This window comes from Lepus europaeus, chromosome 6 (assembly GCF_033115175.1).
Source record: "Lepus europaeus isolate LE1 chromosome 6, mLepTim1.pri, whole genome shotgun sequence".
In the NCBI taxonomy this organism is placed as follows: Eukaryota; Metazoa; Chordata; class Mammalia; order Lagomorpha; family Leporidae; genus Lepus; species Lepus europaeus.
In genome coordinates this window covers 23,941,362-23,968,625 of record NC_084832.1, presented here as the reverse complement: position 1 = coordinate 23,968,625, position 27,264 = coordinate 23,941,362, and the positions used below count along the sequence as shown (strand labels likewise).

Genomic DNA, 27,264 nt, shown 5'->3' with positions numbered 1-27,264 from the left:
CTTCCCTTGAGCACCAACCCCCAATTTAAAAGCTTTGCTTGGGAGGGGAACCTGCTGGGTTCACCATCAGCTCAGTATTCCTTTGCCAATCAGGAAGACTGATGTTCCTTTTGAAGAGGAGTGGAGAATAAGGATGATGTCTTATGATGTCTGTGCCTGAGGCCCAAGGAGACGTAGCCAAGGCTTGTCAAGAAGAAGAGGACTTTTTCTACCAAGAGGAGTTGGAGAAAGAAGGGACCAGAACTTCTTCCTCCTCTTCCCACCGATCTCTAGGAGCTGGCCAGGTGCTCCACCTGGATGGTGCTGGTGGTGACAGTGAGGCAGATGTCCTTATGATGCTCCGCCATCTTATAGTGGGTCAGGTCAAAGGAACCCTGGGGTGGAGGGTTAGGGTTGCTATCCCCACCACCCCCACCCTGGGGGGCTGCCCCAGGAGACTGGAAGTGTGGTGGTTGTGGCTGCTGCTGTTGCTGCTGCTGCTGCTGTGATGCCTGAGAGACCTGGGCCTGGGCCTGGGCTTGTGCCTGGGCCTGGACCTGGGCTTGAGCCTGGGATACTGCTGCCGCCGCCACCGCCTGCACTTGCTGCTGGAGATCAAGAGGGTTGTGTTTGCGCATGTGTTTCATAAGGTATGTTTCTGATACATCTGTATCAGATGTATCTGCTACAGATAGTGCAGGTGTACACCTTGGCGTGCTTCACCATATGCGTAGATAGGTGGACCTCTAATGAGGCTGCGTCTGTGTACGCCCGATGACAGTTGTGGCACTTGAAAGGTTTGTCTTTGTTGTGTTGCCGTCTGTGGGACTGCAGGTTGGAGAGCTGTGTGAAAGCTTTCTCACAGCCTGGGTGTGCACATTTGTGTGGCCTACCACCAGTGTGGATTCGGGTGTGCTGCTGAAGGTGAGAGAGCTGGCGGAAGGATTTCTCACAGAAGTTACAACTGTAGGGTTTAGCCCCTGAGTGGATACGGATATGCTGGGCCAGGTAGGAGCTGTTGGCGAAGGTCTTGGAACAATGTGGGCACTTGTGGGGCTTGGTCTCGGTGTGTGACTTGGAGTGGATCTGTATCTCCTACTTTGAGTAGAATGTCAGGGAGCACATCCGGCACCTGTAGGTCTTGCCGTCTTTCTGATGGTCATCGTCATGGCTGAAGAGCACATGAAATTTGCCATTTTTTTAAAAGTTTTAGATATTTATTTATTGAAAAGACAGAGGGAGAGGCATACAGAAAGATCTTCTATCAGTGGGTTGAATCTCCAAATGGCTGCAAAATCCAAGTCTGGGCCAGACCTAAGTCAAGTTCAAGAAACTCCATCCTACGCTCCTACATGGGCGACAGAGGGCCATCATTTGTTGTCTTCTCAGTCACATTTAGCTAGAAGACAGATTGGAAGCTGAAAAGCAGGAACACAAACTGGCACTCTGATAAGGGATGCCATTATCACAAGTGGCATCTTAACCTGTACACAATAATGCCATCTCCATTCCAATTTAAATTTTGAGTTACCTTTGATTTCACTGATCTACATTTCTGTTTTTATTTTCTTGCATTTTTCTCTTTAGTCAGAACATTTTACAAAATATTTTATTTCTAGGTTTTCAACTATATCTTTTTATTTTTTTTAATTTTCTTTCTTTCTTTTTTTATTAAACTTTTATTTAATGAATATAAATTTCCAAAGTACAGCTTATGGGTTACAATGGCTTCCCCCTCCCAAAACTTCCCTCCCACCCACAACCCTCCCCTTTCCCGCTCCCTCTCCCCTTCCAATCACATCATGATTCATTTTCAATTCTCTTTATATACAGAAGATCAGTTTAGTATATATTAGGTAACGATTTCAATAGTTTGCCCCCATATAGCAACACAAAGTGAAAAAAAAATACTGTTGGAGTACTAGTTATAGCATTAAATAAGAGTGTACAGCACATTAAAGACAGAGATCCTACATAATATTTTTTTTAAAAATTAATTAATTTTCTATGCCATTTCCAATTTAACACCAGGTTTTTTTTTTTCATTTCCAATTATCTTTATATACAGAAGATCGATTCAGTATATAATTAGTAAACATCTCATCAGTTTGTACCCACGCAGAAACACAAAGTGTAAAAATACTGTTTCAGTACTAGTTATAACATCACTGCACATTAGACAACACATTAAGGACAGATCCCACATGGGATGTAAGTACACAGTGACTTCTGTTGCTGACTTAACAATTTGACACTCCTGTTCATGGCGTCAGTAATCTCCCTAGGCTCTAGTCATGAGTTGCCAGGGCTATGGAAGCCTTTAGAGTTCGCTGACTTTGATCTTATTGTGCTAGGGTCATAGTCAAAGTGGAAGTTCTCTCCTCCCTTCAGAGAAAGGTACCTCCTTCTTTGATGAGCCCATGAGAGTATTGTAGGCATGGAAAGCCAAGATACCATGGAAAAGAAAAAAAGAAGAAGACCTAAATGAAAGATCTCTGTGAGTGAGATTCCAACTATATCTTTTTAAAAGCTCTTTTTGGTTATCAGGTACTATACTACATATAAAGAACATCACAGTCTACTAATAATTGTCAATTTATTATTTTAGGTGAAATATAGAAAACTTTGCTGTATCTAATTCCCTTTTCTCTTTAGCACTTATAGTATAATTGTATTAATGTTTTCTATGACAATTTAAAACAAATCAGTGTTATAATTTCGATTTGACTATCAAATATAATTAAGAAGGAGCAAGATGAAAATGAAAGCCTAGTGCAATTACCCATATCTTTTATTAGTGTGTTTTTCTTACATCCTAGTATTCCAAAATTCCTTCTTTCACCAGTGAAATCACATCTGAATCATTTTTAGGATAGGAAGATTATAAATTTTCTTAATCTGCTTAATTTCTTAACTATTTAATTTGTTATACTTTTATCATGGATACATTCTATCAATATAGCATTCTGATTGATAAATCTTTTCTTTACAACATTTAGCAATCTGTGGGACTTGCTTTTGATCTCAAGAAGGATTTCTTATGTGAAATCTATTGTGCTTTTAATTTCTTTCCAATATTTGAGGAGTTTTCTTTATTATTTATTTGAATGTTTTAAGTGATTGCTATTTTCTTCTTTTGAATTATTATTGTACAATGTTAATCCTTTGTTATATTCCAGTGGAGTCTTGAAGCTCTGTTGTTTTTATTCTATTTATTTAATTTGTGTTACAGTAGGAACACTTAACATGAGTTCCCCTTCCCTGCCAAATTTTTAAGTGCAAAGTATCATATTGTTAACCATACATACAATATTGTACAGCAGATCTCTTGAACGTATTCGCTGATTATAATTGGAACATTGTCAGTTGAATTGCTACAACACATTTCATTCATTGTTAAAATCTGTTTGTTCCTAGTTGTTCAGATTTGAGCATTTTTGTTGTTCAATATTCAGTTTGACTGATTTTTCTATCCTCCATATAATGGAAGAGCTCAGCTCCTTGAAAATCAGGTTCAAATTCAGTGAGGCCAAAGAACAACATTAGAGCCTTCTCTATATTTTCTGGAGCAAGTGAAAGTACACAGGAAATACATCTGCTTTGCTCATGGTGGTTGATGTGCTACAAAGAGGTCCAAACCCAGTTGTTCCCCCAGTCTCTTATACAAGCTTGCAGACAATAGTGGCACAATGCCAAGCAGTTATGTAACAGAGTTGCAGCAATTATAGGTTCTAGTAGTTCTGGGTCTGCCAGTTGTCATGACAGCCATAGAACCCGATTAAATTTGCGTTTTCCATTACTGCACCCTTTCAGGATTTCTTGTCTCACAATTTATGTGTATGTTATCTTCCAGGAGAGTCTCCATGTGAAGTGAGTGCAAGACGTGTATAACAGCATCCAGATGGCACAACAATGTAAGCTATAGCAACAAACTGTAAGTAAGCATGTAACACCAAATAGAATAAGTAGGGCTCATTCTATTGGTTATTTTATTGATTAGTTATCCAAACATTACACAAGCCCATAAAGCACCCAAAATTTGGGACCCATTCTGTGTTGTTTAATGCATTTTGGCATGTGTGGGAAGCAACTTTATTGTCTCTATAAAAGAAAAAAAAAGCAGTCCAAATAATTCCACACAAAATATCCCAACCTGAGCTGGATTTTATTATACTTCTCCACAACTAATGTCTTTATAGGTGCTCAGGTGTTGTTCCATAATGGGAACTCCATTTTTCCAACTAAGTCCAGTTTTGGTCAGTGGCTTCAGTTGTCTTCTAAGGCATGCCAGCTGCAAAGCTGACAGTCAACTCAGTGCATGTCCAGCAAGCTGACTGGCTCGCCACTGTTATGAATGAGTACATCTAGTCCATTAGGGTGTTTGTAGCCACATGGCTGTAACTGTCTGACTGGGTCAAAGGTCCAGTAAAATTTGTGTGCATCTTTCAAAGGGTGACATTAGACAGCTCAGTCTGGTGGATATAGCTGCTTCATAATCTACAAGTGAGTCACAGGTTGACATCTATATAATGGAATAAAAGGACTCTTTGGAATTTTGCTGAAATTGCATAGAAAATTGAACCGAGGTTCCCCTGGTCCCCAGCAGTGGCGCAAGTGGTATGATGCCAGGGGAGGGTGCAGGCATGGCAGTGCTATGGAACTTACTGAGTGGAGACACCTGGTTGAGGCACAGTAGCTGCCACATCAATACACACAAGTCAGAGCTCCATTTCCTGCCCAGGCTTGAGTCTGAGTATACCGGTATAACACTGAATGTTTTACCTCTAGGGTGGAGGGCTGTGCCAGGTTGTTTCTGATATTGAATGTAGCTCAGAAGGTGGCAACTCATCCTTGCAGGGCATGAATGAACTTTTTCTCCACCTTCTGATCCTCTCTCAACTCCTCAAAGTCACAATGCAGCCCCTGTTCTTGGGTCTTCACTTGTAATCTAGCAATATTTTCTGTCCACAAGGTAGTTTAAAACACCTACCTCATGTCTCCAGCTGCTATCCAGTTGTATCCAGGTTTCTCCCAGGGCAGTCAATGCCTTCTCTACACTAGTAGGCAAGCCAGTCCACTTTGATCCACTCGTGGGGAGTCTGTGTACTTAGGCAGACAAGGCAATAGCCACCTAGGACCACACTCTCAGGACTGGCCATCACTGAGTCCTGTATTGCGGTGGGGCAGAAGGCTCCATACTGGCCTGAGACAAATCCTTCTGGCTATATTAACTGTTACAGAAGAACCCTGCTCCAGGAAAATCAAATTGAAATTGAAGCAATCCAAAGCAAAGCTTCGAACCATTTTGTAAGTTTATACCTCTTTATATTTGCAGTGGCAGAGGAGAGTACACAAGAAACAAATTCAATTTGCTGGTGGCCAAAGAGCTACAAAGAGGCCCACTCCTAACTGTGTTCTCAGTTCCTTATATAAGCTTACAGATAATGATGACACATACCCAAGCAGTTATATAACAGTTGCAGCAACTCCAGGTTGTAGCAGTTGGGGATCTTCCAGTTGTCATGACAGCAAGGGAGCCTGATTAATTTTACTTTGCTGACGCTTCCATTATCCTGTGTGCCTTCTATTAAAATGTTTAATGTCAGTCAAAGTATTTTACAGCTGTGAAATTTCCTTGAGATCCCATATGTTTTGTATTTCTTGGCTGAGATTCTACTTTTTCATTTATTTCAAGAATGCTCATTGGAGCAGATTAATGATGGCTACCTTTAAGTATGCTTCAGATGATTATAACATTCTGTCATCCCTGAAATGTCTTTTTTTCATTCAAATTGAAATCTTTCTGGTTATTGATATATTGCAATTTTTCATTTAAACATGCACATTTTGTATATTATGTAGAAAGACTAAATGTTAAGTTTTCTGTTTAGTTTTGATTTTATGACATGATTTCATCATTTAAGCTACCAATTAGATATAGAAGTTCAATTTATCTATGGAATCTCCATTGACATGTGCATGGGTATGTGTGTGCATGTGTGTGGAGTAGGAGTGTTCTTTATTACTGTGAGCCAACTTCTGGTTCCCCAGTAGGCCTCCTGTTATACATCTCTGAATATAGGGATAGAAGTACCTACTAATTGCCCTCCACTTTCTTTTATTTATTTATTTATTTTGGACAGGCAGAGTGGACAGTGAGAGAGAGCTACAGACAGAAAGGTCTTCCCTTGCCGTTGGTTCACCCTCCAATGGCCGCCACAGCTGGTGTGCTGCGGCCGGCGCACCACACTGATCCAAAGGCAGGAGCCAGGTGCTTCTCCTGGTCTCCCATGGGGTGCAGGGCCCAAGCACTTGGGCCATCCTCCACTGCCCTCCCAGGCCACAGCAGAGAGCTGGCCTGGAAGAGGGGCAACCGGGACAGAATCCGGCACCCTGACCAGGACTAGAACCCGGTGTGCCAGCGCCGCAAGGCAGAGGATTAGCCTATTGAGCCGCGGCACCGGCCGTCCTCCACTTTCAATGCTACATTACTAGCACAGGGAGAGTGGGTATCCTTGATATCACTGTGTGGTGGAAAACATTCAGTTTTTCCACTCAGCCTCTACTAATAAATTAGAGCTAGTAAAGGGAGTGGTGGCTAAGTCCTGCTATATGCCTCATATAGACTCCAATAACACTACAACATTAAAAAACTCCTGAATTTCTTTATTTTCATTTTGCAAGTATAAATTACCTCCTTTTTAATTTGTATATTTATAATACTTATGTAAATACTTTCCCTTTATTTAAATACATATTTATATTCTACACATGGTTTTCTGTTTCTGATCTTCGGTATCAGGAAGGTGAGAATTTTCTTAGTACATATAAATCATGCAAAGTTATATTCACACTCACATGGCAATATGTAAAAATTACCTTTGGTCAGTTCTAAGATGGTGGAGTGGAGAGGGAGCTTACTACTCTAGTCTAGGAGAAGATAGTTTAAAAAATGGGAGAGACTGTAGTCTCGGGGAAGAGTTAGGAAGAAAACAGCATAGGAAACTGTATCAAAATTAGAGGTACATGGTGGACCTATCAGAGGGCATGGAGACTCACAATTCAGGACTCCAGCAGCTGAGAGCCTATGCAGTGAGGTGAGCCCAAACTGCAGAGCCCAAGCCACTGGTGAAAAAGCTGCAGAAAGAGCCTATAGGGAACCTGATTTGGAGCCCCATGGGGGATGGTGTACCTGCCAAACTAGAGGAGAAAAAAAAAAGGATGGGACTCAGATACATTTTTCTCTCCCCTATCAATTTACAACAGTGTCCTGTAACAAGCCAATAGAGCAGGCACCATTTTGGACATATGTAACAGCTGCACCAGCTCGTGTCCATACCACTCAGCTGATTGATGGAGACTCCTGACTATGGTGGGAGAACTAACAGGGGGCTAGGAGCTTGTGACTGTGTGAAGCTTCTGTACTGGAGCAATGAAAAAAACTGAGGGTGTGTGGGAGGACTCCGGTGTGGCTGGAACTTTGGGCAGTCACAGTGGAAGACTACACACACTCAGTGCTTCCTGGTTAGCTGGTGAGAAACATTGCTGGGGAATATGAACTTACACTGAGGACTGCACAGATCCTTTGTGTGGTCCTTGGAACAGTGCAGACAAATATACCTATTGGGGCTAGCGCTCAGGCACTGGTCTCCTTTGAGGAGAGGAGCTCAGCTGAGCAGAAAATTTCCCTTCTGATTAAAAAAAAAGAGAAGATCTACCATGCTAAACCTGGGTATTTCACCTTAGGCATGCCCTACACCTGGAGAACTGAACAGAGCTCCCTGGCCACACCCACTACAAGCCTCTAGATATTCACTGAAAGCATAGATTCCATTTATCTACAAAGTCATAGTACAAAGATAAAAGCTGCCACAGCAAAAAAAAAAAAAAAAAAAAAAAAAAAAACAAAGGATAGCCCATGAGTATCTCCACAAATGCTGAAAAAATGCACCAATTCAAGAAACAAGAATAAGAAGAACAATGTAATGCCCTCAAAAGAACACAACAATTCAATAATAGATTGTGGAGATAATGAGATGGAAGAAATGCAAGAAATGGAATTCAAAAAACTGATCATAGATTATATAGAAGTAATCAGAAGCAAATGCACAAAATAATGAACTCCATACAGAATATGAAAGAAAATTTCTCCCATGAAATTGAAATCTTAAAGAAAAATCAAAATGAAATGAAGAATACAAGAGAACAAATTAAAAAATGCAGTGGAGAGCCTTAACAGAATCAGTGAAGCAGAAGAAAAGAGAAAGGATTATAAGGGATTTTAGTGAAATAAAAACAGAAATTTTTCCTAATCTGGAGAAAGGGACATCCAAGTGCAGAAAGCACATAGTACTCCTAACAGACATGATCAGAAAAGACCTTTGCCATGACACATTGTAATCAAACTCATCACAGTAAAACATAGAGAGAAGATTCTAAATTGTTGCACCAGAGAAATGCCAGATCACTCTCAGAGGATCTCCAATTAGACTCACAGTGGACTTCTCATCAGAAAGCCCACAGGCTAGGAGAGAATGGTGAGATATAGAACAAGTCTTAAGAGAAAAAACTCTCAACTGAGAATATTATACCATGCAAAGCTCTCATTTATGAATGAATGTGAAATAAAGACCTTCCATAACAAACATAAATTGACCTGTCTAGCCCTACAAAAGATGCTTAAGGATGTGTTGCACACAGAAACACAGAAAGAAGGTAAGGAAAGAAAATCTCTCAGTAAAAGTTCAAAGGAAATTCAAAGTAAAAAACAGGACTATTTTTGGAAAAATGGCAGGGCAAAATGGTTACTTATCAATAGTCTCCTTGAGTGTAAATGGCCTCAACTTTCCAGTTAAGAGACACAGACTGGCTGAATGCATTAAAAAACAAAATCCATCTATTTGCTGCCTACAAGAAACACATCTCACTAACAAAGATGCACACAGACTGAAAGTGAAAGGATAGAAAAAGTTATTCCATGCCAACAGAAAGGAAAAAAAATAGCTGGTGTAGCCACTTTAACATAAAAATTGTTAAAAGAGACAAAGAAGGGCACTATGTAATGATTAAGGGATCAATTCAACAAGAAAATATAACTATTATATAAATGTATATTCACCTAATTACAGGGCACATGGCTATTTAAAAGAAATGTTAAGAGATTTTAAAGGGAAACTTAGACTCCAATAAAATAGTAATGGGGATTTCAATACTCCACTTTCAGCAATGACAGATCATCCAGACAGCAAATCAGCAAGAAAACAGTAGATTTAATTGACATTATAGACCAAATGGACCTAACAGATATCCACAGAACTTTTCACCCTACAGTTGCAGAATATACACCCTCTCAGAAGTGAATGGACCTTCCTCTAGGATTGACCACATACCGGGCCATAAAGCAAGTCTTAGCAAATTCAAAAAATCGAAATCATATCATGTATCTTCCCAGACTGCAATGGAATGAAGCTGGAAATCAGCAACTCAGGAATCTCTGGAATGTATGCAAACAGATGGAGACTGACAACATGCTTTCACTGTCTAACTCTGCCTGTCCAAAAAAACAAAAACAAACAAACAAACAAAAAACATGAAACATGCTCCTGAATGAACAGTGGGTCATAGAAGAAATCGAAAGAGAAATCAAAAAAATTTCTGCAAATGAAGACAACAACACAACATATCAAAACTCATGGGTACAGAAAAAGTAGTTTGAGGAAAGTTTATAGCAATAGGTGTCTACATCAAGAAATTGGAAAGGCACCAAACAAATAAGCTGTCAGTGCATCTCAAGGATCTAGAAAAACAACAGCAAGCCAAACCCAAAAATAGTAGGATAAAAGAAATAATTAAAATCAGAGAAGAAATCAACAGAATTGAATCCAAAAATAAAAAAAAAACACAATACAAAAGATCAGCCAAACAAAGAGCTGGTATTTGAAAAAATAAACAAAATTGACACACCATTGGCCCAACTACCACAAAAAGGAGAGAGAAAACCCAAATCAATAAAATCAAAGATAAAAAATGAAATGTAAGAACAGACACCACAGAAATTTAAAGAATCATTAGAAATTACTACAAAGAGCTGTATGCCAACAAACTGGGAAACCTAGAAATAATGGATAGATTCCTGGATGATACAACCTACATAACTTGAGCCATTAAAGACATGGAAACCTAAACAGACCCATAACAAAGACAGAAATTAAATCAGTAATAAAGGCCCTCCCAACAAAGAAAAGCCCAGGACTTCACTGCTGAATTCTACCAGACATTTAAAAAAGAACTACCTCCAGTTCTTCTCAAGTTATTCATTACAATTGAAAGGTAGGGCATCCTCCCAAATTCTTTCTATGAGCCAGCATCATCTTAATTCCTAAACCTGTTGAAGATGCAACAGAAAAAAGAGAATTACAGACCAATTTCCCTGATGAACATAGATGTAAAATTCCTCAACAAAGTTCTACACAATTGAATCCAACAACACATCAGAAAGATCATCCACCCAGACCAAGTGGAATTTATCCCTGGTATGCAGGGATGGTTCAATGTTTGCAAATCAATCAAGGTATACACCACATTAACAAACTGCAGAAGAAAAACCATATGATTATCTCAATAGATGCAGAGAAAGCATTTGATAAAATTCAACACCCTTTCATGATGAAAACTCTAAGCAAATTGGGTATAGAAGGAACATTCCTCAATACAGTCAAACAATTTATGAAAAACCCATGGCCAGCATCATATTGAATGGGGAAAAGTTGGAAGCATTTCTGCTGAGATCTGGTACCAGACAGGGATGCCCACTCTCACAATTGCTATTCAATATTGTCCTGGAATTTTTAGCCAGAGCCATTAGGCAAGAAAAAGAAATCAAAGGGATACAAATTGGGAAGGATGACATGATTCTATATATAGGGAATCCAAAAGACTCCACTTAGAGACTATTGGGGGGCCGGCGCTGTGGCTCAGTGGGTTAATGCCCTGGCCTGAAGCGCCGGCAGCCCATATGGGTGCCGGTTCGAGACCCAGCTGCTCCACTTCCTGTCAAGCTCTCTGCTGTGGCCTGGGATAGCAGTGGAAGATGGCCCAAGTCCTTGGGCCCCTGTACCCATGTGGAAGACCCAGAAGAAGCTCCTGGCTCCTGGCTTCAGATCGGCACAGCTCTGGCCATTGCGGCCATCTGGAGATTGAACCATCGGATGGACGACCACTCTCTCTGCCTCTCCTCTCTCTCTGTAACTCTGACTTTCAAATAAATCAATAAATCTTAAAGAAAAAGAGAGAGACTATTGGAACTCATAGAAGAATTTGGTAAAGTAGTGGGATATAAGCTTAATACACAAAAATCAGCACCTTTTGTATACACAGACGATGCCACGGCATCTGGAAAACATGATGCTGAAATTCATATGGAGGCTCAGTAGACTTCGAATAGCTAAAGCCATCTAATATAACAAAAACAAAGCTGGAGGCATCACAATACCAGATTTCTAGAAATACTACAAGCCAATTATAATCAAAACAGCCTGGTACTGGTACAAAAATAGACAGATTAATGGAATAGTGTAGAAACACCAGAAATCAATCCAAAGATCTTCAACCAACTTACATTTGACCAAGGAGCTAAATCTAATCCCTTTAGCAAAGACAGGCTGTTCAACAAATGGAAGACTGGATTTCCACCTACATAAATGTGAAGCAAGACCCCTACCTTACACCTTAAACAAAAATCCACTCAACATGGAGTAAAGATTTAGGTCTACAACCCGACACCATTGACTTATTAGAGAACATTGGGGAAGTCTTGCAAGACATTGGCACAGGCAAAGAGTTCTTGGAAAAGACCCCAGAGGCACAAGCAGTCAAAGCCAAAATTAACAAATAGGATTACTTCAAACTGAGATGTTTCTGTATGGCAAAAGAAACAGTCAGGAAAGTGAAGGGGCAACCAACAGAATGGGAGAAATTATTTGCAAACTGTGCAACTGATAATTAATATACAGGGTTTACAAGGTAATCAAGAAACTCTACAATAACAAACAATCCAGTTAAGAGATGAGCCAAGGGCTTAAACAGACATTTTTCAAAAGAGGAAATACAAATGGGCAACAGAGAAGGAAGAGGAAGTTTGTAACTGTAAAGCTGTCTAGTTCTATGGACTTACTTCTATGGGTATGGTTTAAAAAATTGTCATGGAGCTCCAAATCCTATTAAACTTGGTGGTAAAAATGCCTTCTTACTTGTTAAAGTGATCATATTAAGTGTTAAAGTGACCATATTGATAGGATTGAGTGTCAAAGAGATCATATAAATAGGATTAAGTGCCTGGCAGTAATAATAGAATTAAAAAGGATAGAATGTCAAACATGGGAAGTAGTCCGCACAGAAGACTCATAGACTGACAATTGCTTTAAGTAACACTTGAAGTAACACTTTGACCTCAGAATCAGTGCTTATGGCTTCCTGGTCTAGCTGAGAAGATTTAAGGCATGGAAAGTCAAGATACTGTGGCAAAAAAAATCCTACTTGAAGGATCTCTGTGAGTGAGACCCCAATGAAAAGAAGTGGTCATCAAAAAAGGATGTATAGGGGCCGGCACCGTGGCTCACTTGGTTAATCCTCCGCCTGTGGTGCCGCCATCCCATATGGGTGTCGGGTTCTAGTCCTGGTTGCTCCTCTTCCAGTCCAGCTCTCTGCTGTGGCCCAGGAGTGCAGTGGAGGATGGCCCAAGTGCTTGGGCCCCTGCACCCGCATGGGAGACCAGGAAGAAGCACCTAGATCCTGGCTTTGGATTGGTGCAGCGCCAGCCATAGTGGCCATTTGTGGAGTGAGCCAATGGAAAGAAGACCTTTCTCTCTGTCTCTCTCTCTCACTGTCTGTAACTCTACCTGTCAAATAAATTTTAAAAAAATTCAAAGTAAATAAAATAAAAAAGAGAAAAAAAAAGATGTACTTTCCTCTAAAGGAAGGAGAGAACTTCAACTTTGCTTTTGGTCTTGTCCAAATACTGATGGAGTTTGTGGATTCAAAATTCTTCCATAACCTAGACAGCTCATTCCAAGAGCCTTGGGTGGTCACTGATGTCATACATAAGAGTGTTAATTGTTAAGTTAACAACAAGAGTCACTGTATACTAACTCCCCATGCAGGACTTATGTCCTCAATGAGTTGTATTGAGAGTTAACTGTAAAACAAGTTCTCAAACAGGTTGTGTGTGTGTGTGTGTGTGTGCAAACTGTTGAAATCTTTACTTACTATAGATTTGGTCTTCTGAGTACGGAGTTAATTGAAAATGAATCTAAATGGAGAATGGGAGTGGCAAGGGGAGACGGAGCAGGTGGAGGGGTGAGAGTGTGGTTGGTAGTGCTTATATGGTGGGAAGAATAACTATAATCCTAAAGTTGTACTTATGAAATTTATATTCCTTAAAAATAAAAAAAAATTAAAAAGCACCTTGTATTCATCAGTAATCTATGATGTTACAATCATTAAAGGTACACTCTGGGAATGGATATTCAGCCTAGCAGTTACAATGCTTTCATCCCACTATGGAGTACCTATTTTTGATTCCTTGCTCTGGCTCCTGATTCCAGTTTCCTGCCAATGCAGACTCTAGGAGGCAGCAGTGTTACCAGTGTAATTGAGTTGCTGCCACCCATTTGGAGACCTGAATTATACTCCTGGTTCCTGGCTGTGGCTTGTCCTGCAAGGCCACACCATCAGGCAGTGTGGTCCACTGCCCAATGAAAGAGAAAGGCAGCGGTGTCCTTTCCCACAAAGAAACACCCACCGGGGACAGGCTTTGGCAAACATATCTGTTTATTAACAGCAGCCTAGGCTTTTTAAAGAGCAGGGAGAAGGGGTGTAACTAACTCAGGGGAACACTTTACTAAAGGACAGAACTGACACTGGCACCAATATGCCTCTCCAATCAGCTTGTAGGTCACGTAGCGTTCCAGGTGGGCCTAATGGGCCTGGGCCACACCCGGAAGCAGTTTACTGGATTGTCAGGAGGCAAGAGTGGGGAGAGATGTGCCTGGGCTCAGGCTAACTGCTGGAATTGCCCACACCTGGCTCTGCACCCAGTCCAGTTCTGGTACTCAGGCGCATTTGGGGAGAGAACGAGTGCATGAGAACTCTGTCTTCCTGTCTTTTTTCTCTTTGTCACTCCTTCTCTTTGCCTCTCAAATAAATGAATTTCAAATCTAAATAATGAAACAATTATTTGGGAAAGGAATGTAACAACTAAGCAATTAAAAAGCATATTGTAATTAATTACTCAAATCACCATTTGGTTAGGATGATAAATAATTGAGAAAGATATCAGCTTTAAGAAGAAAATAGAAAACCTCCTCTGGGGTGGGTGATATCTGAGTGCAAAATGTGTGGTCTGATTTGAGTGCGTCACCTAAAATTCCATATGTTACAAAGCTTGATCCCCCAATGAGGCTGTATTAGGAGATGGATAAAATTAAGAGTTGGGGCCTAATGGGGGTGTCCCTAGGTTGCTAGTAGCAAGTCCTCATGAATGGGTTAATGTTGTCCCTTAGTTTTCATGAGAGCACATTACTAAACAAAGAGCAAGTGTCACCCCAGAATGTTTCTGGCTGTTGCTGCTGCGCATGTCCCCACCATTGTGATGCCATCTTTCCCAAGGTGCTCAACGGAGACCAACCAGATGATGCAACTCATTCTTGGGCTTAAGATTTCAAAAAGTGTGAGTTCAATATACATAATTATTTTCTTTATAAGGAACCAAATTTGATGCATTTTCTTAAAGCACCCTAAAATGGGCTAATGCAGTACACATTGAGTTTGTGAAGATAAGAGTAGCGGAAGCTGATATTGTGTGCAAAATATCAATATTGGGAAAGACAATAGCTGATGACAGGATCAAAATGAGTATTATGAAGGAGTAAGGCAATGGACCACTCAGGGCAATACAGTTTTAAAGATAGCCATGGAAGAACAGAGAAAGCCATGTAGATTATGGAAAAAATGGATTTATTTGACTAGAAATCCCAATGTGTTTTATTTATTTTTGTGTACTTTTTTTTTTTTTAACAGGCAGAGTGGATAGTGAGAGAGAGAGAGAGAGAGAGAGAAAGGTCTTCCTTTTTGCCGTTGGTTCACCCTCCAATGGCCGCTGCGGCCAGCGCATCTCGCTGATCCGAAGCTAGGAGCCAGGTGCTTCTCCTGGTCTCCCATGCGGGTGCAGGGCCCAAGCACTTGGGCCATCCTCCACTGCCTTCCCGGGCCATAGCAGAGAGCTGGCCTGGAAGAGGGGCAACCGGGATAGAATCCGGTACTCCAACCGGGACTAGAACCCGGTGTGCCGGCACCGCAAGGCGGAGGATTAGCCTGTTAAGCCACAGCGCCGGCCTATTTTTGTGTACTTTTATGCCATACTTCATGTGATATGTGATTGCATTAAAATATTTCCTGAAAGAAAGCAGAATTTTAAAAATTATTAAACCATTAGTTAAGATTAATTTCCTTTATTATATTTAATTGTGCATAGTGTATTTTTCTTAGCATATAAACATTTCATTCAGTACAATTATGTCATATTACAGAGCTTAGTATACTGCCAATATGGTCATATCAGTAAAATTAAGATGCTTTGAATATCAATAAAATAATTACCAAAATTAATAACATTTATCATTAGATGCTGTGGTAAATAGATATTATTTTATCTGCACAAAAATCTGTACTATGATTAAGATTCACTGTTTCTATTTCTAGCAGTATGGATTGAATATCTGTTGGAAAAAATATAAATGCAATACAAAACATTTAAAAAAGAATTTTTTGAATGAATTTTTGTACTGACCAAAAAAGGAAAAGAGTGCCAAGTCCAAAATCTTAAAGAAAGCTGTAACTGAGAGATATAAAAGAAGTGATGAAACTGATGTTCACCTTGAAGACATTTGTCAAATTTAGCAAACCCATAAATTGTTTTTCTGTGTCTTATATCTTGGAGGCTGGCAGACAAAGCCCAGGGCTCATACACAGAAAAGATTAATAGGAGACCCTGAAACCCTAGGTCCACAGATATTACTTCTACTACTTGCCTTCACTCACTGAATCATCGTTGAATTACTAGAATTCTTTGTCACTGATTGAGACATAAAGATAAATTAATATAATCATAAGAAATGTTCAACAGAACCCAGGTATAACACACATTGTTACCCTAGGTTCATTTAATATATGTGACCCAACAAAATAGATACATATAAAAATAAAGTAACTACCAAAATAATATATATATATATATGTATACATAGTGACTTAAACAAAGAAAAATAGCTAAAACTGAAAGTATAGATATATTGTATGCACAGAGTCATATAAAAACTAACTATAAAGTAAAACATCTAATTAATTTCTTAGTAGTCAGGTCAATAATATTAAACAACCAAAAACAATAGATATATGGCAAATTTTAAAAAAATGGAATTAAAATTTTTTATCTCAAAGTATATATAAGCCTTTAAACCTAACACCCACAAAAGTCTCCATGGAATACTTGTGAAAATTATTTGAGAAATTTTTAGATTTATATGTCATAGAGGACTTTTCTTTCCTTTTATGCAATTAAATTGTATGTTAAAATATAATGAGTTATGTAAAGTATGAATTATATTTCTTAATTGTGAGTTGAATAACAAATCATAATAGGAATTAGTAGATATTTAACACTAAGCAATCTATCACATATTTCAATTTTTGAGAACCAATGAAAAACTAGAAATGTTTGTCATAAATTTTCAAATTTAAAAAGGAATAGGAAAGGCTGAACATTAATTAGAAGTTCGTAAGTGAAACAGTAAGATAAATTTCTTAAGTAAAAAACAATATGAAGTTATCTGGCATTTGCTTTTGAGTATGAGTTCCTTGTTGGTAGTAGGCATCCTGCTAGATAGTGGCTCCAGAATTCCCTTGGTCCAGGTATTATCAGTCAGTGCATGGGAAATAAGGGAGGAAACAGGTTTTCCTTATATGGACAGCTACTTAAAAGTGTTTGCTAACTCTGTATTTCAATATTTTCACTCCAGATCTACCATATTTTGCAAATGCAAGGTTTGTTTCCCATCACAAACTCAATTAAGTGAAGGAAAATTTTCATAAATTTCATCAAAAAATGGATTATGAAATAAATAATGTGGAAGCTTAGGGAAAAGGGAAAGCTTTTATCCTAGACTCATTTTAAGTGACAGGTGCTTATCCAGAGAATTCACAGTCCTAGGATTGAACAGGAGTGAATGCTTCATTGAGACATCAAATTAAAGGAAATTCTGTTGAGGTGGATTCGTTCTGAGAGGAGGAGTGTGGTAGGGCCAAGAGGCACAGAGTTACCACACAGACCCTGGGAGTTGGGTGAAAACAGGCCTGAGGCGAGCAGTCTGCAGACTCATTTATTTCAGTTGGTACAGCGGCTTAAATAGCCATGGCAGCCACTCCGATCAAGGGGCAGTCTATTCCCTAACCAATCATAGCCTGTTGCCAGGCAGTTTCCAAAGCCATCCAATCACAGCCTGTTGCCAGGCAGTTTCCATTGCCAGTGGCCATCTTGGCATGGCCTGCTCATTCCACCACAAAATTCTAGTTCTTAATGAATTAAGTACTGTGAGATGGGGTGGTGGGAGAGTGGCAGCATTGTGGCATAGCAGATTAAACCACAGTTTGCCATGCCAGCATGTCATATCAGAGTGCCAGTTCCAATTCCAAGTTCTTGGCCTGGGAAGTCAGAAGATAATGACCAAAGTGGTTGGGCCCCTAAAACCCATGTGGGAGACCCAGATGGTGTTCCAGGCTTCTGGCTTTGGTCAGGAAGAGCCCCAGCTTTTGAGCTCATCTGGGGAGTGAAGCAGTGATTTGAAGATCTTGCTCTCTCTCAGTCTTTCCCTCTGTCTGTCTCTCTGTCTCCTTGTCTCTCGCTGTTTCTTTCAAATAAATACATGTTTTTAAAAATTCAGTCCTGGGATGGGAAACAATCTAGATATATTTTTTCTGATCTAAAATTTTTTTGAAATTGAACACATACTTAATGACCAAGAAAACTGATAATTTTATCTTACTGAATATTGAGACATCATAACTTTATGATTATTAAAATTGATTAAGGCTAGGGCAATATTGAAAACAAAGGAGGCAGAGAAAATAATAGAGTAGAATAGAGCTCACATAGACTGGTCCAAATAAAGATACTTTATTTATTACAAAGGTGAATCGCAAAGCAAAAAGAAAAAATAAACTGTTCAGTGAAAGTGCTAAATCAGTTGAATATTCAAGTAGAAAAACAAACAATAGGAAAACAGCAACAAAAACAACATTCACCCTCTATCACATTATTTGCAAAAAATAGTTTCATCCAAGACTGAGGGCTGAGAAAAGTAAAGCAATGATCCTTTTTTTTCACACTTTTTTTTATTTAGTAAATATAAATTTCCAAAGTACAGTTATGGATTAAAATGGTTCCCCCCACCCATAATTTCCCTCCCAATCGCACCCCCCTCATCTCCCACTCCCTCTCCCATTCCATTCACATCAATAATCATTTTCAATTCTCTTTATATACAGAAGATCAGTTTAGTATATATTAAGTAAAGATTTCAAAAGTTGGATGATGGGATTGTATTGGAATCCCCTGGCAGGTTTCTAACTCCACCATTTGGGGCAAGTCCGATTGAGCGTGCCCCAAATTGTACATCTCCTCCCTTTCTTTTTCCCACTCTTATATTTAACAGGAATCACTTTTCAGTTAAAATTTAAACACTTAAGAATAATTGTGTGTTAATTACAGAGTTCAACCAATAGTACTAGAACAAAAAAAAATACTAAAATGGATAAAATACTGCATTGTACATCAACAGGACAAGGGCTGCTCAAGTCACTGTTTCTCATAGTGTCCATTTCACTTCAACAGGTTTCCTTTTTGTTGCTCGGTTAGTTGTCGCTGATCAGGAAGAACATATGATATTTGTCCCTTTGGGACTGGCTTAATTCACTCAGCATAATGTTTTCCAGATTCTTCCATCTTGTTGCAAATGACTGGGTTTCATTGTTTTTGACTGCTGTATAGTATTCTATAGAGTACATGTCCCATAATTTCTTTATCCAGTCTACTGTTGATGGGCATTTGGGTTGGTTCCAGGTCTTACTAATTGTGAATTGAGCTGCAATACACATTAAGGTGCAGACAGCTTTTGTGTTTGCCAATTGAATTTCCTTTGGGTAAATTCCAAGGAGGGGGATGGCTGGGTTGAATGGTAGGGTTATATTCAGGTTTCTGAGGAATCTCCAGACTGACTTCCATAGTGGCTTAACCAGTTTGCATTCCCACCAACAGTGGGTTAGTGTCCCTTTTTCCCCACATCCTCCCCAGCATCTATTGTTGGTAGATTTCTGAATGTGAGCCATTCTAACTGGGGTGAGGTGAAACCTCATTGTGGTTTTGATTTGCATTTCTCTGATTGCTAGTGATCTTGAACATTTTTTCATGTGTCTGTTGGCCATTTGGATTTCCTCTTTTGAAAAATGTCTGTTGAGGTCCTTGGCCCATCTCTTAAGTGGGTTGTTTGTTTTGATGTTGTGGAGTTTCTTGATTTCTTTGTAGATTCTAGTTATCAATCCTTTATCAGTTGCATAGCTTGCAAATATTTTTTCCCATTCTGTCGGTTGCCTCTTCACTTTCCTGACTGTTTCTTTTACAGTACAGAAACTTCTCAATTTGATGCAATCCCAAATGTTAATTTTGGCTTTGACTGCCTGTGCTTCTGGGGTATTTTCCAAGAAGTTTTTGCTGGTGCCTATATCTTGCAGGGTCTCTCCAATGCTCTCTAATAATTTGATGGTGTCGGGTCATAGATTTAGGTCTTTAATCCATGTTGAGTGAATTTTTGTGTAAGGTGAAAGGTAGGGGTCTTGCTTCATGATTCTGCATGTGGAAATCCAGTTTTCCCAGCACCATTTATTGAATAGACTGTCCTTACTCCAGGGATTGGTTTTGGATCTTTGATTAAATATAAGTTAGCTGTAGATGTTTGGGTTGATTTCTGGTGTTTCTATTCTGTTCCATTGGTCTATCCATCTGTTTCTGTACCAGTACCATGCTGTCTTGATAACAACTGCCCTGTAGTATGTCCTGAAATCTGGTATTGTGATGCCTCCAGCTTTGTTTTTGTTGTACAAGATTGCTTTAGCTATTCAAGGTCTTCTGTGTCTCCATATGAATTTCAGCGCAATGATCCTTTTTAGAGATAATTTTGAATAATATCTTTGTTATCTCAGAGTAAAGAAAAATATTATAAAAGGTCCTAAGAGACTAATAAAGACCACTAAATTAGACTGTTTTTAAAATTCTGAACAGTGACATTCATAGGAAAAAGGTAAATAGAAAAATAAACATACTTAGCCATGGGAATGTATATATTATTGACATATATGTTAATAAAGATCTATCAGCAGATGGGCAATAGAATGGATAAATAAGTCTGAACAATCAGAAGTGGAATATAGTATGAAAAATGAATGTGTTACAGCTATCTGCAGTTTCCTCTTTAAAAAAAAATATTTGAAACAGCAGCAGATAGAGAGGGAGAGACTGAGAAACAGATTTTCCATTCACTGATTCACTCCCACACTCCACTCCCAAAATAGCCACAACAGCCATTTACGGGGTGTTTAAAAACCATTAGCCAGGAACTCCACCCTGATCGCCCACATGGATGGCAGGGCCCAAGTACTTAGGCCATTATGCATTTCCTTCCCAGGCACATCAGGAGGAAGTTTGTTGGAAGCAAAGCCATCAAAATTTAAGCCAGCACTTGAGTATCAAATGTCAGCATCACAAGTGGCTTTTCAACCTGTTGCAACACACTAATATGTTTAAAGTATTTGGAAGGTGGAGAGTCAGAGAGAGAAACTTCCCATAATCTGGGTCAAATGCTTATGAGTGCTGGGCTGTGGCAGGCTGATGTTGGGTGCCAGGATCTCAATCTAGCTTTTCCACATTAGCTGTAGGAACCCAATTACTGGACTGACCACTCCTGCCTCAGCATTGACAATAAGCTGATGTCAACAGCCAGAGCAAGGGATGGAAATTAGGTAACTGATATGAGATGTGGGCATCTTAATTATAGGCTAAACATCTGCTTCCATCTTATAAGCACAATTTTACAATAGAAGGCAGGCAAAAAATGAAGATGAAGGTTTTCTTCACTTTTCACTCTACTTAATTCTTCAGAAATATTACAGTTCTTTTATTTTACAGCCCTTTATCTCCACTAGGTTCTTTGTCTTATAAAGAATAATTAGGTACACACATGGAAAGGAGATGTGAGCGAAGTGAAGGAAGTTTACTGAGTGAAAGAGAAAGTTCCAGCATGTGGTGGGGATCCAGAAAGGAGTTGCTGAAGAAGAGGTTGTATGTAGGGGTTTTTAAATGTTTTTAAAAGGGAACTTCCCCTGATTGTGTTTATAAATACTAATAAGGTAAAAATCACTAACCCTGGATGTGCGTCAATCAGAGAGCCAGCTGACAAAATCACTGCTTTTGCGCACATGTACTAACAAGGTGAAACTGACCTGCTCCTGGTGATCCACTCAGAAGTCAGAGCCAGAGAAACTTGTTGTACATAGAGAAGTTGATACAGTGCCTAAATAAGATGCCATGGCCAGAACAAGTGGTTGATGAAACCTCATCTAGTGATTGCATCATTTTTCTTTAGGGGGTCCCTTGTTCCTCTTCACCTTGTATAAAGAATCTGTCTGTTTCCTGTCTCTATCAAACCTCTGTGTATGAGTTAGGGATTTACAGTTCCAAATCAAGAAAAATCAATCACTTGTGTGAAAACCAGTATATTATTTGCCTGTGAATGGGCAGGAAGTTAAGAACAATGATTGGCAGGGGACATCAATAAGCTTTAGAAACGTTTGTATTAATTTAAATTTTAAAGATGTATTTCCTTGAAAACAGAGTCACAGAGGCCAGCTCTGTGGCATGGTGGGTAAAGCCTCTATCTGCTGTGCTGTGCCGGCATCCCATATGGGTCCCAGTTTGAGTCCTGGCTGCTCTACTTCTGATCCAGATCTCTGCTATGGCCTGGAAAAGCAGTAGAGGATGGCCCATGTGGGAGACTCATAAGAAGCTCCTGGCTCCTGGCTTCAGATTGGTGCAGCTCCAGCCATTGTGGCCAAATGGGGAGTAAACCAACAGATGGAAGACTCTCTCTCTCTCTCTATCTCTCTGCCTCTGCCACTCCATAACTCTGCCTTTCAAAAAAGTAAATAAATCTTAAAAAAAAAAGAATCATACACACACACACACACACACTGACACACACAAACATCTTCTATCCATTGGTTCACTCCCCAAATGCCACCAGTAGTCACGATTAGGTAAAGCTGAAGCAAAGAGTCTGGAATTCCATTGTGGCCTCCCACATGGGTGGCAGGAACTGAAGTACTTGAGCCATCATTTGCTGCCTTCCAAACACATCAGAATAAAGCTGGATTGGAAGTGTGGTGTAGCCAGAAATCTAACCTGGCACTCTGAAAAGGAATGCAGGCATCTCAGATAGTTTAACCTCATTGTTACAACATTATCTATCTATCTATCTATCTATCTATCTATTTATCTATCTATCTATTATTCATTTGAGAGAGAGAGAAAGTATTTTACCCACTGATTCATTCCTTAAATACTTATAATAACAGGAGGTACTAAGCTAGGTTGAAGCCAGGAGCTTGCAACACAATCTGGGTTACCCACATGGGTGGCAGAGACCCAAATACTTGGCCCATCACCTGCTGCCTCTCAAGGTGTGCATTAGCAGGAAGCCATCACTGGAAGCCTAGCTGGGAGTCAAACTCAAGCACTCTGATACAGGATGTGGGTGTCCTCAGTATGGCATCATAATTATTGGCCAAACACCCAACATATCAAAAAACTTTGAGGGTGTTTGTTATATGCTGATTGACATGGAAGTTTTTCTATGGATGATAATTTATTGTGTCATGCATTTATGCTTTGTGTACTTTATATGAAGTATGAGGGCATTTGTAAAATTTTGGAAAAATTGAAATCAATAGATGAATTTATTCTGATATAAAATGGAAATGTATGCATAATTTTTCAATAGTACACATTTCCCCAAACTCCTTTATATTTCTATATACATGGATATATATCATACTTAATGAAACTGTTATTGATTTGCTTTATGTAATTGAAAATTAGGTAAATTTTGATGGCAGGCAACTCCTAATTATTAAATCCACAGAGCTAAAAAAGAATATAGTTCTTTCCTTTTTATTTTCCAGCTATTAATGCTATATTTTGAGAAACCATGTATCTAATATTTTTTAAACAGCTCATAGAATTGTGTGATTTGTCCATTTTGCTTGACAGAATAAAAGTATATTTATCCTAGCTTATACAGGAATAAAAAAGCCTCCTGAGATTCAGAGTAATTATTTATTTTATCTCAACTGTCCTCCTATGAACCATAACATGTGCTATGTCTAGGTGTATAATTAGCTTCAGCTCAGTCACCTGAAGCTTTGTTATGACTAGTGGGAAAAGGTGATGGGATGAATAATTGCTAGTATTCAGCTAACAAATTACCCCTCTAGAAATTGTAAGCAAGACAATAAAATGTCTCTAGATTGCAATGATTATATTCTCAAAACCAGCGTAGATCAAATAACAATTATTAAATAATATGAAGGGTGGAAGCACAGGAGGGAGAGAGGGTAGGGTGAAAAGAATCAGAATGTCCCTAAATCTATTTATATGAAATGCATGAAATGTATATACCTTAAATAAAATTTAAAAAATAAATAAGATATTAAAAATAACATGATGATATCTTCCACTTAAAATGATATATATATCCTAGGTAAATACCAGATGTAAAGAGAGGATAGGCATTGTACTGTAAGGTGCTAAGCTACCACTTATGACATTGACATACCATACTGAAGCACCCTTTCAAGTCCTTGCTGCTCTGCTTTCCTGTGTAGCTTCTTGCTAGTGTGCCTGGAAAAGTAGCAGAAAATGGTCCAAGTCCTTGGGCCTCTGTCATCCATATAGGAGACCCAAACTCATTTCCAGGCTCCCGCCTTCCACCTGGCCCAGCCATGGTTGTTACAGACATTTGGGGAGTGAACTACTGGATGAATGATCTCTTTCTTACCTTCTTTCTCTCTCTGTAGTTCTGCCTTCAAGTTAATAAACAAATCTTAAAAATTAAAATTCAAAATGGGTTAAACTGATGCACTCTAGAACTAATTCTATTATGCTTTTAAATTACTCTTAGAAAATATATCACAGTATTTATCCATGCACAATGCCATTAAATGGAAACTACTGCTAAAGAAAAATTAAATGTGAGGTTAACAAAGTTAATTTACATATAGAGCACTTAGACTATGCCAGGTTAATGCAAGATTCAACTCTCGTTCGAAAAAGTAACCACATTAGTGGCATTAATGAACTGTGTGTAACTAAGCTCCCTTTTCACACTAGAAAGTGCTTCTAATTTGTTGAGGTATTCTGGAATTAACCAGGAGTCACAATCTGGGTAAATAGGTAAGAATAAGTTGTTTGTATTATTAAATTTTAAGATTCTGCTTTTAAAAGTGAGTAGTGGAACCACTACCATGGCTCAGCGGGTTAAAGCCGTTGGCTGCCGTGCCAGCATCCCATATGAGCACTAGTTCAGGACCCAGCTGCTCCACTTCCAATCCTGTTACCTGCTAGTGAGCCTGGGAAAAAAGCAAAGGATAACCCAAGTGTTTGGGACCCTGCCACCTACATGGGAGACCTGGATGAAGCACTTGACTCTTGGTTATGCTTGGTCCAGCCCTGCCTGTTGAGACCATCTGGGGAGTGAACCAACAGATGGTCGATCTCTGTTTCTCTGTCTCTCCTCTCTCTGTAATTCTGCCATCTAAATAAAATAATTTTTTTAAGAAATAGGGATTATTGTTGGTTTCTCTCTTATGAAAAGAACAACTATACATTGTACATCAAAATGGGCTATTGAGGAAATATGTGTAGTACTAATTTAAATACATTTTTGATATTTAAATATGTCTTCAAAACAGCAAGTAATGGTACTCCATACACAATTTCCACTTAATTGAGGGGCAATTACTGTAACAATTATTTTTGTTCAGCTTTACTGACACCTAATTAGCAAAGAAATTATTTATATATATATATATATATTTACATGGTATAATATAATGATTTAATAAACATATAGGTTGTGAAATGATTACCACAGTCAAGTTAATTAACACCTCCTTTACATCACCTTCATGTAGTTATTTTATTCTTGTTTAGTTTTTTGAAGAGAACATTTAAGATACACTCTCCTAGAAAATGTCAAGTATACAATAATGTGTTATTAACTACAGGATCCAGAGTGTATTTACATTTTCAGAGTATATTCCTTTATATAACTGGAAATTTGCACCCTTTGATCAGGGTCTCCTCTTCTCATATCCTACAATTCCCAACCCCTGGAAACCACCATTCTATTCCCCATTACTGTGTGTTCTATTTTTAAAAAAACAATCAAATAAAAGTGGGATCATGCATATAATATTTGTGTTTCTGTTTTGTTTTATTTCACTTAGTATAATGCTCTCACCACTGATAAGGTGGAAAACCTCTTAATATATGTGTTGTCCAATTATGTTCCTTCTTTGGAAAAATGCCTATTTATGTTGTGTGTATTATTTAATCAAATATTTTTGCTATTGAGTACGCATTACATTTGCTGGCTTACTCCCCAGATGTTGCCAATGCCAGGATTGGATCAGGCTGCAGCCAGGAATTAGAAACTCCTTCTCGGTCTCTCATTTGAGTGTCAAGAACACACGTTCTTGGGACATCATCTGTTTCTTGCCAGATGCGTTAGATATAACCTGGATCAGATGTGCAGGTGGGACTCGATTCCATGCACATCTTCAGCTTTTCTTCTAAAATCAGAAACAAAACACTGATTCTCACACTCAGAAACTCTTTTCATTATAATAATGCAAGTCTTAGCTAGAACAATTACACAAGAAAAAACTCAAATTTTAAAGGAAGAAGTTAAATTATCTCACTTTTAGGTGACATGATTTTATATATAGAAAACCTAAAGACTATGCCAAAACATTACTAGAATTAATACATAAATTTAATAAAGTTGTAGAATACAATATAGATATGGATAAATCAGTTGTGCTTCTTGACCTTAACGATAAACATGTGAAGGAGAAATTAGAAAAGCATCCTATTTACAGCAGCATTACAAACTAAAGTATTTTAGAGTAAACTTGTCCAAGGAAGTGAAGGGTGGCTACACTGAAATCTATGAAAGATTGACAGAAGAAATTGAAAATGATACAAATATATGGGAAGATACCCCATGTGTTCAAATGGAAAAGTTATGTTTTAAAAAGATTCAAATCATGCAAAGAAATCTACAGATTCACTGAAATGTATATTGAAATCAAAAAGGCATATTTTTACAGAAATAGACAAACACAGTTCTTAAATTCACATGGAACCACAAAATATTTAATAGCCAAAGTAATTTTATGATTGAACAAAACTTTCCTTGTTTCAAATCATATCACAAAGTAATTAAAACAATACAGTCCTGTTGTAAAAACAAACACATAGAACAATGAAGCAACAAAGCACAATAGGGAGTCCATAAATAAACCCAATATTATAAAAGCTACTAATTTTTTGCCAGAGTACCAAAAAGTCTAAATGGGGAAAGTATATTCTTATAAATAAATAATTTGTGCTGGGGAGACTGGAGAACCCCCTTCAGAAAGCATTTACGGAACTTAACTCTAATGAGTTGAATATTTAAATATATAATCTAAAACACTATAGTCTCTGAAAGAAATCATAGGACAAGCTCTTTAAATCAGTCTTGGCCAAAGAAATAAATCAGCATATAAAAGAGATACCTGAACTCCAGTATTGATTGCAGCACTGTTCACCATAGGAAAGACATGAAATCAACTTTGATGATGGATAAATGGATAAATAAAATGTTATAAACATATGCAGAATCACTGAAATACTACTCAGACCTAAAAAGAATGGATGCTTTACATCTGCAACAAAATGAGTAGAATTGGAGATCATTATGCTGGGTCAACTAAATCAGGCACAAAAAGACAAATACTATATACATTTTCTCTCACATGTTGAATTTAATATGTATATGGGTATACAGTAAAAATGTATGT

The 27,264-nt window shown here is 38.5% G+C and overlaps 1 pseudogene; it reads right to left on the bottom strand.

The window, feature by feature from the left end:
• Positions 1 to 266: 266 nt before the first annotated feature.
• LOC133762045 (zinc finger protein 384-like) overlaps positions 267 to 27,264 on the bottom strand; it is a 38,017-nt pseudogene continuing 11,019 nt past the window's right edge.